The sequence below is a fragment of the Setaria italica genome, chromosome I (assembly GCF_000263155.2).
Source record: "Setaria italica strain Yugu1 chromosome I, Setaria_italica_v2.0, whole genome shotgun sequence".
In the NCBI taxonomy this organism is placed as follows: Eukaryota; Viridiplantae; Streptophyta; class Magnoliopsida; order Poales; family Poaceae; genus Setaria; species Setaria italica.
In genome coordinates, this window is record NC_028450.1 from 4,718,192 (window position 1) to 4,736,111 (window position 17,920).

At 48.4% G+C, this 17,920-nt stretch overlaps 1 long non-coding RNA gene and 1 pseudogene across 1 annotated transcript; both read left to right on the forward strand.

Annotated features, from left to right (window-relative positions):
* The first annotated feature begins 262 nt into the window (after nucleotides 1-262).
* LOC111255934 lies at nucleotides 263-2,828 on the forward strand. The gene is made up of 3 exons (XR_002676099.1): nucleotides 263-1,438; nucleotides 1,875-2,029; nucleotides 2,293-2,828. It is a non-coding gene; the product is annotated as an uncharacterized LOC111255934 (long non-coding RNA).
* Nucleotides 2,829-5,124: 2,296 nt separating this feature from the next.
* Nucleotides 5,125-10,905, forward strand: LOC101769527 (annotated as a pseudogene).
* Nucleotides 10,906-17,920: the final 7,015 nt, after the last annotated feature.

The following is a 17,920-nucleotide window of genomic DNA, read 5'->3' on the forward strand; positions in this document are numbered from 1 at the left end:
TAAACAAACATGCTTGTTCTATACTAGGATCCCAAGCTAGATATGTTATTATAATGTTGTTGTATTAAGAGCTATGACTTTACAGAGTAGCTTGTCATGAACTCTGTTCTGTACTGATTATAGCACATCTGTTGGCGCCCAAATGAAGTTCATAAATTCTCACTGGATTTGTGTGTGATCTGAAGCTTTTTCTCACTTCTGTCACTACTGGTTCTCTTGATGTGCTCCTGTGCTATGATGATTTGCTAAACAGGGCTGCCTTAAACAAACATGCTTGTTCTATACTAGGACCCCAAGCTAGATATGCTATTATAATGTTGCTGTTGTATTAAGAACTATAACTTTACAGAGTAGCTTGTCATTGACTCTTTTATGTACTGATTATAGCACATTTCTTGGTGTCCAAATGAAGTTCATAAATCCTTAGTGACTGTTAAATTAAATAATTTACAATACCAGTTTCTCTGGTAAATTCTCACTGGATTTGTGTGTGAACTGAACATTTTATCTCATGTCTGTCATTTTGGTTTTATGTCAGTGAGAACTCAATTGCTGTTGATAGCGAACATTGCAAAGCCTCTTGCTTAGCTTCTCTGTGGCTATACTAACCTTCCAAAGCAGTTACATGACTAACTTGATTATCACAGGGATGAGGACCATAGGCACACACTTTTAACATTTAAGAGAAGATGCGGCTAACAAGAGGTCCAAGATAATACTAGGTGCAAGGCAAAAGCCCTTTTTTGGAGACACTTGAGGAGGTGGTCCTCCTAGGTCCTAGCTCTGGAGAGAGGGACATGGAAGACGGGCAGGGTGAGGTGAGACTCAAATCCACCAGGTGACCCAGACGATGGCAAACTTTTATCACCAAGCTCCTCCGTTCACCCTCATTTATTTTTCCATGGCACATCTTTTTCCTTTGAATAATCCAATATTCCAATCCAATCTTAAGATCCTTTTTGGTAGAACATTTTTCTTGTTTTGATCACTACTAAATAAAGAATCGCATCGATTGATGCTGCTGTGTTCACTAGGTAAACACAAACGACCATATATAATCATAACAGAAATTACATAATGTCATAGAAAATTTATACTCAAATTTCCACCTTGGAGATTGTATTGATGTCCTAAATGACAATGAATGTCATTGAAATATCATACTTTGGCATCAGAGGAGAATGTGCCTCCATGACCTCGTTGGAGCATCCTTTGGACCTTTGACCCTTTTAGTGCCTTGGAGAATATGATCTGAAAGATTTGTGTTTGACTTTTTGCATGATACGTCGCGTTGTTGGGACTTGGGCAAGAGTAGTTGGGAGCAACCTGATGGGACTGGACTGAAAAGAGCTCGGCAGCAAGGTTCTGGGCTTCTCGCATCTGAAAAAGAAAAAAAAAACAGCACGGGAGCTGTTGCACCAGTTGCACTGCCCAATTGGTGAGTTCATCCATATTGACGCACTGTATGAAACAGACATTTGAATGGGGTAATCAAATCGAATAAATAAAGAAAAGCAATGCCAAAAAGGTCAGCAAGCCAGAATACAAGCTACATAGCATATGAGTGGAGCAGCATGTCTTTTAATCTGTGGATTGGATTTGTTGTCTGCCTTATTATTAACTAACCCGTGCCTCCTCCTGTCTCATCTTTGTGCTATCTAATGTGTTGGTCTGGCATTATAGTATCACACGCCTCTGGCCCCACATGTCCTTGACAGTGCTTGCTCCTCCAGTCCATCTCCCTTGAGCCCCACTCAAGACCCTGCATGATCCATGTATATGTATATATGCATATATGCAGATGCAGCAAATATTGTTTTATTTACTTTTATTTATTTTCCTTTATTCATTTTTATCTTTACTTTTTTTTGCAGGGGCCGGAAAAGCAAGGGATATGCATGCTTTGATGCAGTGAAAACTGCAAATCTGTCTGGATGATGGCATGGATGGTGTGCAACAGTGCAGGTGGCTGCAGGTAGGGCTGATCATGGTAGACTTTGCCATCTGCCCATCTGGGAGAGCAGATCAGGTGAGCCATTGCATCAACATCCACTGATCCAGAGCCACAGAGCCCTGCAGCTCGAGCTCAAGCACCTGCACTGCACTGCACCCCTCTCCTGCCTGCCTTTGGCTACACCCCCCTGAAATATTCCATTTGCTTGCTGCTAGCTGCCTAGCTACTCTGTGCGCGTTGTACCCCTATATCAAGATGCCTCCCATCTGATGTGAGAGCTCAGGAGGGCTCAGCTCAGTGCCTCTCTCTCTCTCATGGTCATGGACATATTTTTACAGGGAAGCTTCCAATTGTTTGGAGCTGGGAGATGGCGCAGGCGGCACGTGAAGCAATGGCAGGCGTTTCGGCATCTGTGGGGTGGAGGAGAAGAGAGGGAGGAGATCCAGCCATGCGCCATGCAGAACGGGACAGGAGGGATGATTGCCAAGTCGGCCCTGTCTCGTCTCTGTCGCCCAGAGCTTTGCCTTTGCGTGTGCGCGTGCACACAGGCCCGGGACGTGGGACGTCCAGAGATCGCAGATGGGTGGTGGCCTGGTGGGGGTGGGTGGCCTCAGGCGAGTACGAGTAGGAAGGATTAGCAGTGTAGCGCTAGCAGGAAGAAACGCCTCATTACATACGTTGATCTAGTGCCATCTCTTAAATGCTACTCCATCTCCATCTTAAAAATGTAGGGTACGGTTTGGCTAGACGTGATCTCTAAAGCCATAACTTTTGACTGCTAATATCTTAATTGAATTGCTCATGATTAACCATCTGCATGCTAAGCTATGGATAATTTAGTTATTGGTCAAAATTAAGAATTTTTGGATATCGTAGTGCCCACTATATATATCTAAACGTGTGGCATCCTAAAATGTCAACCGGCAAACTTGTCTAAGTTTGAACTATGATTAAAAATTCAATTTGGACCAACCAAATGGGAGTAGTTTCATTGGACTTTCTGTAACATTTATATAGTAGTTTTCATGTTCAAGAAAAATTTTGTAATCAAAGGTGCATATTGGGGATTGCATCGATGTTTATATCATCATACGTTTACAAACAGAGGAAAGCGTAAACAAAATGAAATATGCTGCTTTTTAGTCACCACATACATTGATTTTGGGGTTCATGTGTTCCTATGAACTTTGGATTTCATGCATATTTGCATGCAAAAAATTGTAAAAGAAAAGGACCAAACAACAAATGGAATCTACACAAAGTTAAATAATAAACCCTTTTATTTCTTTTGTTTTGCGAAGCTAAATTGGGCGTGCTGCCAAAAAAATAATTTAAAAGGCCAATAAATAAATTAAACAACCATACTGTGTCTTTGGTAAAACTATCACAACTCCTGCGTTCCAAAAGCCCATCATTTGTGCTTGGCATGGCACGATCGAGATATCCGCCTCACCGAGAGCTATTTAACTATTTACCATCGTTACCAAAGGTGAGCATTCAAATTTCAAAAGGGATCGTTACAAACGCTCCTACATTTTTGCCACTCTTACGACGAACCTCCGAATTGTTTTGCCATTTTGGCTGAGGTGGCACGACGCGCGAGCATGCCACGGTGGCTGAAACATGCATGTGAAAAGACAATGCTACCCCCGCCTTATCCAGATAAGGCTCATGAGGCCAGCCTAGGCCGCGACGCTGGGCTTCTCGTCGCCGCGGCGGTGCCGGACTTCGAGAACGAGCTGGTGCCGAGCGTCCCGAGGGCAGAGACGGGCCCGGCGCTGCCCATCGCCGTCGAGTACCCAAACTTGAGGATGGAGATGACGAGGATTCTTTCTTTGCTTGTCGAGTCATCCCACTGATCTAGCAGCTGTGTTGATGCAGCGTGCTCGCGTGCGAGCGGCGAAGTCCAGGCGTCCAGCAGCTGTACGGCGCGGTCCTGCAGAGGCTTGGCCGCTTGCGGTTCACCGGTGCACGGCCAGGAAAATCCTCCGTGTGCACTGCCTCTCCTATGTTGTGAGATGAAAGCTTGTTTTGCTTCGTGGCTTGTGAATCGTGAGTTTCTTGTTGGCTTTTGATCTTGGGAATTGTGAATTTGTTAGCTTGTGAGAGATGCGAATTTTGTTAGCTTCTGATCTGTGTTGGGAAATTAGCATGCAAGTGAACTGATGAACTGCTTGCGGCCATGAATGAACTTCTGGCTGCAGGAAAGGAGAGCAGAGAGAAGAAGAAAGAGCAAACTGGGAGTGGCGCGGGGAGGAAGAAGACAGCACAGGGGCAGGAAAGTCTTTTCGCGCGCCTCATCCACGCTGGCCAGCAGACGTGCCGTGCCAAAATGCCAAACAATTCGGAGGTTCGTTGTAAGAGTGGCAAAAATGTAGGAGCGTTCGTAACGATAGCTTTTGAATGCTCGTCTTTAGTAACGATGGCAAATAGTTAAATCACTCCCTCACCAAATAAGGACAGTGTTTAAACGTGAGAAATTTCAAAAACGTATCATGCCGAGAATATATCGTGTTCCTACGAAATTTCTGCAAAAATCATGCGTCCTGGTTTCCAATCGGGGCTAAGAGCTGCTAGCTTGCACGTCAATGTGATTCGCAGCCTAGTCCTATACCTACGGTGTCTATCTACCATCGTCTATACCAACCAGTGCCATGCATGCATGATGATATATACACCTCACTAAGTCACTGGGGCCCACCCTAACCACATAGTATACTTCGGGGTGATAAATAGCTCTTTAATTTAACATGATATATACACCTCACTAAGTTACTGGGGCCCACCCTAACCACATAGTATACTTACATAGTATACTTAAGGGTGATAAATAGCTCCTTAATTTAACTTAGCAATTTAAAGATCAGGCTCGATAAAAAGGGCTGGATCATAATAATATATGATTTTAAGCTAAAAATAAATAATCCTTAGTTGGATTGTGAAGGAGGCGGTTATGATCCATTATCATCCCTACCTATACTTCCCTACCTATACTTGTATTGCTAGCACTGGAGTTTAGATTCCCCTAATCTCTCCCATGTTTCTCTCTCTAACGCACCAAAAGAAAGAAGCAGCTTGACCATTCTCACTCTAAGTCCACTGGGAGAAAGAATACAATTGCACCTTGCCATGGCACCTTTCCTCTCAATCTGAGAGAGAGAGAGAGAGAAAAGACACCTCAAGTAGCCGAGTCCACAAGACCACAAGACCTCTCTCTGTCTCTCTACACAAGCACGGAACCACCTGTGTCTGAATCTCATGTTACTGGCAGCTGAGCATGTCCTGTCACAGAAGCTGCTGCCCGTGCCCCCCGTGCACATGCTGCCCAGCCGGAGCTATTAACCCGCCCGAGCCATGCGATCCTGCGCCCACCGCGCCCTGACGCCGCCATGCTCGGCGCACCCCGCCACGACGGCGACGCCGCGGCGCGCGCGCGTCATCAGGAGCAGGACGCCGCCGCCGCGCCCTCCTCGCCGAGAGGGCTCGTGCTCGCGTGCGCCGGCCTACTCCACCGCGGCGACGTCGACGGCGCCCGGCGCGCGGCGGGCGAGGTCCTGTCCGCCGCCGACCCGCGCGGCGACGCGGCCGACCGCCTCGCGCACCACTTCGCCCGCGCGCTCGCCCGCCGCGTGGACGGCGGCGACGACAAGGCCGGCGGGGAGGAGGAGGACGCCACCTCTGCGCCCGCGGGGGCGGCTCCCACGGTCCCCGGGGCGCCGTCGGCGACGGCGTACCTGGCGTACAACCAGATCGCGCCGTTCCTGCGGTTCGCGCACCTGACGGCGAACCAGGTGATCCTGGATGCCGCCGCCGCCACCGGCGCGCGGCGCTTGCACATCGTCGACCTCGACGCCGCGCACGGCGTGCAGTGGCCGCCGCTCCTGCAGGCCTTCGCCGACCGCGTGGACCCTGACCTCGGCCCACTGAGGTTCGGATCACGGGCGCCGGCCCCGACCACGACGTGCTCCTCCGCACCGGCGACCGCCTCCGCGCCTTCGCGAGCTCCCTCAACCTCCCATTCCACTTCCACCCGCTCCCCCTCCCCTGCACCACGCAGCTCGCCGGAGACCCCGCCGCCGTGCTGGAGCTCCACCCGGACGAGACGCTGGCCGTCAATTGCGTGCTGTTCCTGCACAAGCTCGGCGGCGAGGGCGAGATCGCGGCGTTCCTGAGCTGGGTCAAATCCATGAACCCCGCCGTGGTGACCCTCGCAGAGAGGGAAGCGAGCGTCGGCCGCGACTGCCCGGAGGACCTGCACCGGCGGGTGGCCGCGGCGATGGACTACTACTCGGCGGTGTTCGACGCCCTGGAGGCGACGGTCCCGCCGGGCAGTGCCGACCGCCTCTCGGTCGAGCGCGAGGTCCTCGGCCAGGAGATCGACGAGGTGGTGGCGCCGGGCCGCGCCGGCGGGCGAACCCGGGGGTTCGAGTCCTGGGCCGCCGCCGCGCGCGCCGCCGGGCTCTCGCCGCGGCCGCTCAGCGCGTTCGCGGTGTCGCAGGCTCGGCTGCTGCTGCGGCTGCACTACCCGTCGGAGGGGTACGTCGCCGAGGAGGCGCGCGGCGCGTGCTTCCTCGGCTGGCAGACGCGACCGCTCATGTCGGTTTCGTCTTGGCAGTAGATCATCAAGAGGTCAGTGATGTCGATCTAGGCAGGGTGCGCCTGCTTCGTCCATGGCTTCTCACTCGCTAGCTAAGCAGGCCATCTGCACCACCGCATTGCCACCATCAGTGACACTCTTGATCGAGATGATGATCTCGTGGTTGAAGAGACGGTTTTGGTGATTACATGAGGGAAAAGAAGACTGTGCATGCATTCGTCCATGCAAGGATCTAGGGGGAAGAAGAAACATGGTCCTAGGCTCCTAGCTAGATGATGCTTTAATTTGCTTCGTTTTCAAGCTTGGGCAATGGCGGCTGCTCAATCTTGGAAGGGTACTACTACTTTTGGTGTACTGTACGCAATGGACGAAGGAGGAAGAAGATGCGGTGGATGTGCGTGGTGGACACGTTGCATGGGAACGCACCATTGGGGAGATCCATGCGAGGATCTTTGGCATAATTCAATTGCTCAACTTGGTAAGCCATCCTTCTACCACTAGCTACCATCAATTCTTTTCCTTTTCAATTTTTGATTATATATATACACTTACTTTTACTGCTCTCTCTCTCTCTCTCTCTCTCTCTCTCTCTCTCTCTCTCTCTCTCTCTCATATTTGGTGGAGTTGTTATGGTTTGCTCATCATTTTTGATATGGGCTATCTAATGTTGTCAATATTGTAATGGTAAAGGGATATGCTCATTTGCATGCTCCTGCAAAAATTAGGTCAAGTTGTATATAAAATCGATTTGCTAAATCCCAAACGATGAAGAGGATCTTGAAGTTCCTACGCCTCAGTGGATTGGGTCCATCTTTTTTTAAAGTTTATCCTGAAATTTCACTTGCCCTTTCTTGCTGTTTGATGCGGTTGTTTGTATTATAACTAATCATGCTTTGGCCCTCCACTAGACATAAACTAATGCTCATTTGGCTGGTCTTTTTATTTTACTCAGGGTAATCATCGTCACTCTTGTGTGCCGCGAAAGGCCAGTGAGCATTTATATTCATCATATATATATAGTAATCAGTTCATAATATAAATATATACATGAAGCTAGACTAGTATATATATGTATTTAGATGTATATATATAATAAATATAAATATATAACTATCTAGTAGTATATATGTTTAGATGTATATGTATAAATATATAGCTATCTAGTATGTTGGGCTATCTCTTGTACAAAGAGGAAAAAAGTACTCATCTGTCCCCTCATATGCTGAGGAGGGAGGAGGATGTGGTGCTTGTTTTCTGCCTCATGTCCCAGATATGCTGGCAAGCTGTCCTATCCCTGGGAGAGCAGCACACACTACAGAAATGGCATGATCCCATGCATCAGAGACCAGCGCTGCCCTAATTCCTGCTCACTGTCCCCTCAAACAAAATCATGGGACTTCTCAAAACCGAGCACCCACTTTTGGCGGCCAGCCTGCGATCCTGAATCTCTCTCTTGTTGAGTTGCCTCCTCGTCCTCTCCTCAGCAGAGATCATTCTCTTTTGGATGGGCCCATGCATTGGTCTAAGCTTTTCCTCTGTATGTGTCTTGACTTGCATTGGGATCTTTGCGTGCATGCCGTGCTCATTGGCACCTCACTCAAAGAGAGCCATGAAATGCAGCACTAGCTACACTTGATGCTAGATTACTAGCCGGATGGCCATTTGGCTTTCATGCTTGGATAAAATATGTGTGCAATGTGATCTTGCTAACGGCTCCATGCATCATTCTTCTTGCATCACGGCCACTTCATTCGGTTGGATGGAAAGGGAGAGCAAAAAGGCGACAATCATGTTGTCTCTCTCTTCTATTTTTGAATGTTATTTAGTTTGAAGAACCATATGTGACAGTTGCATCCTTTTTTTTTCTAAGGAAATAAAGAGAGGAACTTTTCTCTTCATTTAAGAGGTGGCAAAACATATGCTAATCAGGGGCGGACCTAGCCCAGAAAATGAGTGGCGGCCTCCTAGTAGAAGAGTCTTTAAAACTTCAGTAAATATGACCTATGTCCACTGCAAAATAGAAAAGCGAGTGGTGGCCCGTGCCCTCGCTCGACTCCATGTAGGTCCGCCCCTGATGCTAATTATTAGAACCTTCCGGTTTTCCTTCATGTTATACAATTTCTGTTTCAAAATATTCCTCACCAGAATCAGTCCTTGCCAGCACATTTTGAAGTTCTGGAATAAAAATTTAAATTTTGTCATATCCAAGGACCTTGTTACATTCTTAGAAAAAAATGGAGGAAAGGCCTGGAATAATATCAGTAATTTATTGCTTTTTTTCGTCAGGGTCACTTTAGTTGTTTTAAAGACATCATCACTATCATAAGTTGACCAAAATTGATGAATACGGTACTCGATATCTTATATAATATACAGTATTATCAGAAAGATGGAGATATGATTCTAGCTAATAGTAATTGCTATGATTTTTTTCTGAACTCACCTATTTTTTTCACGATTCTTTTTCATTTCTTTTGTAATGCCCCAGCACTGATAAGGCAACGACATCGGCCGGTGTCGTCAGTGCATTTTCTGGATTGCGCATGCGTTAGCAAACGTCACTTTTCCGTTGTCTTTTGTCTGTTAGTTTTTGCACAGATTTTTCCTTCTGAATTAACTTTATATATATTTTCACCTTATTTCCATTTTATAAATTCATTTGGTTTGATATTTCTCAAGTACTTAGTAAGTTTTGGTAGGCCTTTACATATACATCGACTTTTCTCCTAACAAATTAAGGCAACACAATGTCGTTTGGTTTGAATGTTATAAGTTGTACTCCCTCTGTTCCAAATTGTAGGATTTTTTTAGCTTTTCTAGGTTTTATAGATATTATTATACATTTAGATATAGTGTATGTCTAAGTGCATAATAATATCTATGAACTAAAAAATCAGAACAACCTACAATTTGGAACGGAGAGAGTAATACCCAACCATATATTTCCCTATCAGAAAGTCATATAACTAGGGCAGTAGATCTTCTTGGTTTGTATACTTTACTTGATTGTATTTTATCGTTTGAAAACATGTGTAGATGCATGTATTTTAACCAAAGAGTATGGCACGAGAAAATGACAGGAGAAAATGAAAGCAGCACCCACATTTACTAAGTGTTGTAGTACTCGATATATAGTTCCCCTAGCTACATGCTATATCATATGGTTTTGGCGTAATGTTCATATGTAATATCACATCGACTCCAGCTAAGCCTAAACCCGTAGCTAGCTAGCTCACTCGATCGGCCTCCTCCAATCATCGCATATGAGCTCATAGAATATTTTCTCATATTTTAATAGGAGAGAAGAGCTATCTCTTGATCAAGAGATAATCTTATACACGTACTTTAGCAATATGCGTGGGGTTGACATGTATGGTTATTCATATTACAAACTATATACTAAGAGTCAGATAATTGAAAGAGTTGTCTCTTAGAGTGTACTAGTTTGTACCATTGGAGGATGCATTACTGATGCCTGATATGCATTCACTGTACGTACCTGGTGTCTCTGTCGCTTGCATTGTGGTTCCTTGCTAGAATGGAACTGTCGGCTACTCGACTATATGTCCATTGGGGTTTGGAATTTGGATGGCTCTATTTTTTTTTGAATTGTTGGTTTTAGCTTACCTTGATTAATTTATGCCGATTGATAGATTTTTTAATTAGCGTTTATATTCATGCATTTCGTGGCATTAGCTGGTCATTTATCATTCCCACAATATCCAGTCTGGCAATCTGAAGTGTGAATGAGAATTGCCCCTCCCCCCAAAACCCCCCCAAACACACACGCACACACACACGAACATGTGTGCGCGCGCGCGCGCATTGTAACTAGTTGTATTTTATGGTCGACAAATAATTAAGCTAGAGTGTTTGGGTTTACTGATCCTTTTTAAATGCAATGCCACAAATTCTGCAGGAACAACATAACGGCATGCCTGCATTAGCTGACGACGAACAGCAGTGGCGTCGTCCTGGTGGAACGGACGAGACGAAAGAAGAATGTGATGACACAGTTGCATGCTTGGCCGCAGCGCATGCATTTCTCCCGTTGATTACTTGATTTGGCATGTCTTGCACATACAGATTGAGGTGACCGTAGTATGGCCATGCGCGATATGCCGATCGATATGCACTGCTTGGATGTTCGAGCACACTCTAGTAGCATCAAATATATCGTCACCATGCAAATTAAAATGGCATAATAGCTGAACTGTTGCCCTCAAGTCGGGTACATGTACAGGCTAAATGGGGTAATTAAGGTGGTGCATCAATTCTTTCAATTTAGTTAATATATTTCCATTTGTTGCATGTATACATAAACTTATATTTGATAATGATATTTTTATGATAATATTAGTTCTTCACGGCATGTTTCGCAGAATTAAGCGCAAAGACTATCTAGCTACAGCCTACTGCCTTCTCTCTCAAAAAAAAAAAAAACTACAACCAATCAGCTACACTTCACATTAGATGTTAATGTATTTCGCTATAAAATTGATCAAAACTCCCTCCATTTTAGATTATAAGCCATTTTAGTTTTGTCATAAATCAAATTTCTTTAGTTTTGGTTAAGTTTATATGAAAACATATAAATATATATACCATTAAACTAGTTTAATTTCAACAGATAGATAATAAGATATATTTTTACAGTGTACTTATTTGATATTGTAGATGCCAATATATTTTTCCATGCATAATCTTAGTTTAGAGTCAAAATAAAACGACTTAATTATAATTAAAACATAAGTACATACTCGCGGCGGTCGATGGACCAGTACTGTCTAGCTACTGCTAACGGCAAGACTTTGAGCAGATCGAGATCCTCCTTGTTAGATTTGTCATTATTTCGTACCGCCGACTGACTAGTGATTGTACGTCGTGCTCTCCTCATTTCCGATAGCTAGCACACAAGAGATAAGAAGTTATACTGGTTCGGAAAGATCCCTACGTCCAGTTCCGGTAGGAGTCGTGTTCCTTAGATCAAGTGCACCGGGCTTACAACGGGGTGCTTGCAAGCAAGCATTTGTGCGATGTGTGGTGTATGTGTGCAATGCGAGAGCGAGAGAAAGGAGGCCCATTTCCCCTTGTATAGGTTAGGGATGGGGCGACAAAGTTGAGAAATAGAGGGGGCCCCGACCTTAGAGGTCGGGGTTCGTGTCGTGGTCGGGTCTTCCTTGCACCAATGGGCTTCCCTGTCCTATCCTTTTAGCAAGTCATGGGCTTTGCACGCCCTGTACGGTGGCTCCTATGTGACATGGGCCACTTATGCATGGCTTGGCCTGCTCCGCGGTGTGCTTCGTCCTGTCCGCCAACCTCGTGGTAGTGAACGGGACGGGAGCCGTTGCTGACGTCTGTACTAGTATGACTGGGCAGGCCTTGATCAGTGGTCTGGATGGGGTGTGCCGCTCGTCCCGACTTTCCCCGACCTCTTTAGTGCGCTCACGGCCACTCCACGCCGTAACATGGGGGCAGGATCTTGATCTTGACGGGTCGTCCCAGCAGCGAGGGTGATGATGATGTCGGGGTGCGTGGGCACGTACGATCACGCGTGGCCTCACTCTGCAGGTCATCCTGGGTGGTCTAAGGGGTGTAGCCTCACCCTCAGACCCCCCGGGTAAAGGGTGGCCCCCATCGCCAGGTCACATCCTCGGCGTGGTGCGGTCAGGGAAGCCACCGCTCGCATTTAATGCCTCTGGTACGGCGCAGGTCTTCCTGAGTCAAGGAGTGGGTGGGGTGCTGTGGGCCCCTTGCGAGCCCCACCCTCGATCTGGTCGGATTAGCGGGTTATGGTCCATAGCCCCCGGCCAGGGAAGGTTGGGAGGTGGGCCACGGTGTCTCCTGGGCCGCCTCTAGCATGCTTCTTCGTTGTTGGGCCCTTGGACTTTGTGTCTTGGTTGCCTTGAATCCCTCTCCCGGGGATACTCTTAGTACAGGAACCCATCAGTAGCCCCCGAGGCTTCCCCCAACCTTGAGGTTGAAGGAGGGCTCATTTGTTCTCCCCGTGTATTGTTTGATGGTTGAGATGTCCTGTGGGTTCACGTGAGCAAACCCACTAGGTCTAGCCCCTGAGCTTCTGAGGGAATCGAAGATTCGCTCGAAAGGTTTTTAGTGTGCACACCACTTGGTCTCCGTTGTTGCTTAGTGTTTCAAGGCGACACGTTATGAACCCCTGATCACTCGATGGTTGCGTGCCGGTGTGCAGTCGGGACCGGTTTGCTCGGTTCCCCATGCGGCGCGGAATCCTAAGGCCCTACTCAAGACATCATTCTATCCTGTAGCTGTTCACATGGGTTTGCCAGTGCATTGGGGCTTGCGGCATCCTTGCCTGGCAGGCACCCTTCTCCGAGCTCCGCGGTCTCGTGCGGCTTAGCCCCACACTCGGGTTATAAAGCCTGCGTCGTGTGCTGCCTGGGGCTCCATACTTCACTTCCAAAATGTTTCCGTGTGTGGATAGAGGGATGAGGCTGATGAGAGGGTGTCTCCGAGTCTTCCGGGCCGGCTGCCGTGCAGCCTGCCCTTGGTGCTAGAAGAATCTCAGCGAGCGGCTGGGCGTACCACACGGGGTCTGAGGCACCTCCATTCCTGTTGTCGATCCTACTCCAAGATCCTCGTGGATCCGACGGGAGGAACTGATAACAGGTAAGAACAGCCTCTGGGTTTCTCGGAGATCACTCTGGAGCTCTGATGCTCCCATTCGACTCCTCGGCGGACCAGCGGGCTCGACGAAGGCCGCCATGACGCTGCTCCTAAGCCTGTTGGGTGCAACTATGGCCCCCTGTTGCCTCCGATGGGAGGCTTTGAGGGTGGCTGGGGTTTTCCCTCTCACCATGGGAGATGGTGGCATCGCTTGCTGGAGCTGACAGTGCTCTAATCCTTGGTACCACCTCCGCATAGGCGGCCCCTAAGGTGTTGAGGCTATAATTAACTCAGTGACGTGAGCATCCCCCACTTCACGCTATCCTTGTAGCAGCACTCACCATGGGCCCCAGGTGTTGCCTTGCTCGGCAACACCAGCTTTTTTTTTTGTATATGTACATGGCATCTTGGACACCCTTCTTGTGACGTTTGTTCAACGAAATAATAAATTTTGTCCCCGGTGTATGTTGCGAATGGCTTGCTTGGCCTTGGGCGCTGGTTGCTCCGAGCCCATGGGTGCGCTGCTCCCGGAGGAGTGCTCTCGTGTGGTTGGGATCGTGCCCCACGCGGTCCCTTCATGGGGAACGGCTCCTTGCCTACCAGGCTGGTCGGGTAAGTGCGCTCGTTCGAGCGTTGCTAGGAAATCTAAGTGGGACCCGATCACCTCTCTAATTGCAGAAAGTCTAGCTATGTCTCGCTGGGAGACATCCCATTAATCCTGGCTGCCTACCTGTTTGGTCCCCGACCTCCTACCTGGGCGGTCAGAGGGCTCATTGCCTTCCCTTGTCGGGAATACCCGGGGCGGACCCGTCACCAGGACTTAAATATGGTGGGGAGAGGTCGAGGGCCACGTGGCATCCCGACTCACAGTCACTAGGACTTTTTCAGCCCATCCATCCTTAGCTCTAGGTTTTGCTAGGTCTCAGGACAGCCGCGAGCCCGTTTGTTGAGCCGACCTTTGCATCCTGGCCTGTTGCCTGGGCTTGGCCCAGCCACCAGAGCAGTGCAATTGAGGGGTCACCCGCACGGGAGTCGAGGTGCTACCTAGCGGCCGTCCCATCATGTCTTGTTGTGCCTTGATGGCGTAGGCCATGCGCGCACATCATGCTTTTGGCACGTGCGTTTCAAACACTGCCGTAGGGGCTGGGCCCACCATCTCGCGCAGTTGCTCAAAGGGGACGGTTGGCCTCCCTAGGGTTGCGCCCTTAAATCCACCGCTACTTCTCTTTTCCCCATTCTTCCTGCTTGCATGCCTTTCCTCCGGCCGTTGCCATGTAGCCGCGCGCGAGTAGCTGGGAGAGCGAGAGGGAGGAGGGAGGGAGGGAGGGAGAGATAGACGGAGAGAGAGAGAAGGAGGAGTTGTGAGGGTGACCTGGTGAGTTCCACGATTCTCTCGCATGCATCATCCCTTGCCTCCACCGACGCCGACACCTCTACCTCTTCCCCGGCAATGGGTTCGTGGGCTCCCTTGGTGGTGACGGAAGCAAAGCTGCGGGAGTTGGTCGCCACGAGCTGCCACCCGCCGAAGGAGGTGGCATGCCACTGCGGGGGAACAGTTCCCGCACCCCAAACCTGGGGAGACCATCTCCATCCTCGAGTTCCATACCCAGCGGTTCGAGCTGTCGGCGCATCCCTTCCTCCGGGGCTTCCTCCATGAGCTCGGGATCGAGCTGAAGCACTTCAACCCCAATGGGTTGCTGCAGCTCGCTGGCTTCATGATGGTGTGCGAGGGATTCCTCGGCATCACCCCCCACGCGTCGCTCTTCCGCTAGATCTTTGAGGTCTGGCAACGAAAAATAAGTTCGGGGGATGCGGAGCATGTGCCGCTTGGCGGCACCTCCATCCAGATGCACCTCGGGTACGCGGACAAGTACCCGAAGATCAAGGCGAATGACTCCAACTGGGGCTGGCACACCAATTGGTTCTACATCCCCGACGACAGCTATGGCTTCGAGAAGGCCGTCGAGAAGTTGTCGGCATTCACCGGCGGGTGCGTTGTATGGCAGGAGTCATGGAGGTAAGGCTGCACGGATGAGCACAAGGACAAGGTTGACCAGATCATCGACGTGCTAGTGGGATAGGTGCGATGAGCTGCTCCATCTTGCGGGATTTGACAACGATGTCGTCAATGTAGACCTCCACTGGATCCCCGACCAGGGGGTCGAGGCAATGGTTCATGCACCTCTGGTAAGTGGAGCCCACGTTCTTGAAGCCGAACTGCATTGTGACGTAGCAGTACGTGTTGTACATACATCTATGGGTCCACCAGAAGGTTTGGATAGTCCTAAATACAAGGCTGGACACCGAGACATATCTGACATGGAGGCTATGGCGCTGGACGGCGTACTCTACGTGGCGAGACAGGAACTAGTTGAGGATTAGGAAAAGTACTTATAGTAATTAGAGTAGGACTCACCTAGTCAAATCCGACTAGTATTCTTGTAAATCAACCGACCTATAACCCCGCCCCCGACAATATAAGGCGAGGAAGGGACCCCCTCCAAAGTAATTCAATCCAACCAACACATAGGACCTAGGGTATTACACAATCAAGCGGCCCGAACCTATCTAAATTGTGTGTTTGCCTTTACCTTCGAGTTCCTAATCTCGACGAGCCCCACTAACCAAAACACTATCTTAAGTACCCCATCGGTAGGTTGCCGGGTTTAAACATCGAAATCATATCATGCTATCCTCGGAAGACCAACATTGGCAAAATTCATGGCCATCCTGCACTACAAGGGAGTACTCTCCCTCCGCGGAGACTTGAAGAGATCATATGAATATGATACAGATGCTGTGGAGCTAATAGCAACTATATAAGTACTAAATTTGATGATGCAAGTCTTCGCTGCAACCAAGAAATTATCCCTGTCAGAACTCAAGATTCCAGAAAAGAAGTCAGGGGCAACCAAGGTCAAGCCGGCAAGAGAAGCAGACATCAAATCCATTGACCTTGAGACTGGTGATAGCTCCAAGACAGCCCTGATTGGCGCAGGGCTGGATCCTAAATAGGAAAGCGCGCTCGTCAGCTTCCTCTGAGCCAACCAAGACATCTTCGCGTGGAAGCTAGCGGATATGCCGGGGGTGCCCAGGGAGTTGGTCGAGCACTCGCTAAACATGGATCCAAAAGCTACACAAAAAGGCAATGCCTACGATGATTCACCCAAGATAGAAAGGAAGCAATCAAGAAAGAACTGGCCAAACTACTCACGACGGGCTTCATAAAAGAAGTCTATCATTCAGAGTGGCTTGCCAATCCCATCCTGGTACAAAAGAAGAATAACAACGAGTGGAGGATGTGAGTTGACTACACAGACCTCAACAAATATTGTCCAAAGGATCCCTTCGGGCTCCCTAGGATTGATCAAGTCATCGACTCCACCGCTGGATGTGCCCTACTCTATTTCCTTGATTGCTACTCGGGGTATCACCAAATAACTCTCAAGGAAGAAGACCAAATCAAATCTGCGTTCATCACCCCATACGGAGCTTTCTGCTACACAACAATATCCTTCGGGTTAAGAACACAGGTGCTATTTATCAACGGATAATCCAGGAGTGCTTCAAGAAACAGCTACACCGCAACGTAGAGGCGTACGTGGACAACGTGGTCGTAAAGACCAGAAATCCTGATGACCTGATTACGGACTTGGAATAAACTTTTGCAAGTTTACAAGAATTCCGGTGGAAGCTTAACCTGACAAAATGCGTTTTCAGCTTACCCTTCACCATCATTGAGGCTAACCCCGAGAAGATCTCCGCCATCACTGACATGCATACCCCATCATGCATCAAAGACGTCTAGAAGCTTATTGGATGCATGGCGGCCCTCAATAGATTCATCTCAAGTCTTAGAGAATGGGGCATACCCTTCTTCAAACTATTGAAGCGGCAAGATAAATTCCAATGGATCGAGGAGGCAAATCAAGCCCTACAACACTTAAAGGACTTCCTATCAAAGCCACCAGTCCTGATGGTGCCAAATCCCAATGAAGACTTGCTGCTTTACATCGCCGCGACTACTAACGTCGTCAGCATGGCGATCGTGGTTGAAAGACCAAAACCAGGCCATATATACAAAGTACAGAGCCCTGTCTAGTTCATGAGTGAGGTGTTGTCAGATTCCAAAGCCAGATACCCGCCAGTCTAGAAATTGCTATACGCAATACTACTCACCTCGCGGAAGCTACGGCACTACTTCCAGGAGCACAACATCTCCATCATCATAGACTTGCCCCGGGAGAAATTCTCCACAATCGGGATGCAACGGGAATAATAACTAAATGGGGGGTAGAACTTAGAGCATTGTCCCTGGAATTCAAGTTGAGGACTGCAGTCAAGTCCTAGGCACTAGTCAATTTCATGGCAGAATGGTGGGAGAATCAACTACCAACACTAGTAGAGCGCCCAGAGTATTGGGTCATGTATTTCGACGGATCACTCAAGCTCGAGGGTGCCGATGTAGGAGTACTCTTAATATCTCCCAAAGGAGAACAACTCAAATACGTCTTGCAAATTTTCTAGGAGGTATCCAACAATGAAGCTGAATACAAAGTGCTTCTGCACGGGCTCCGCCTGACAGTCTCGCTCGGAATCAAGCGATTGTTGATCTATGGTGACTCACTGGTAGTAATCAATCAAGTTAACGACGAGTGGGACTGCCACAAGGAGAATATGGATGCGTACGGCATGGAAGTACGCAAGCTAGAGAACAAATTCTCTAG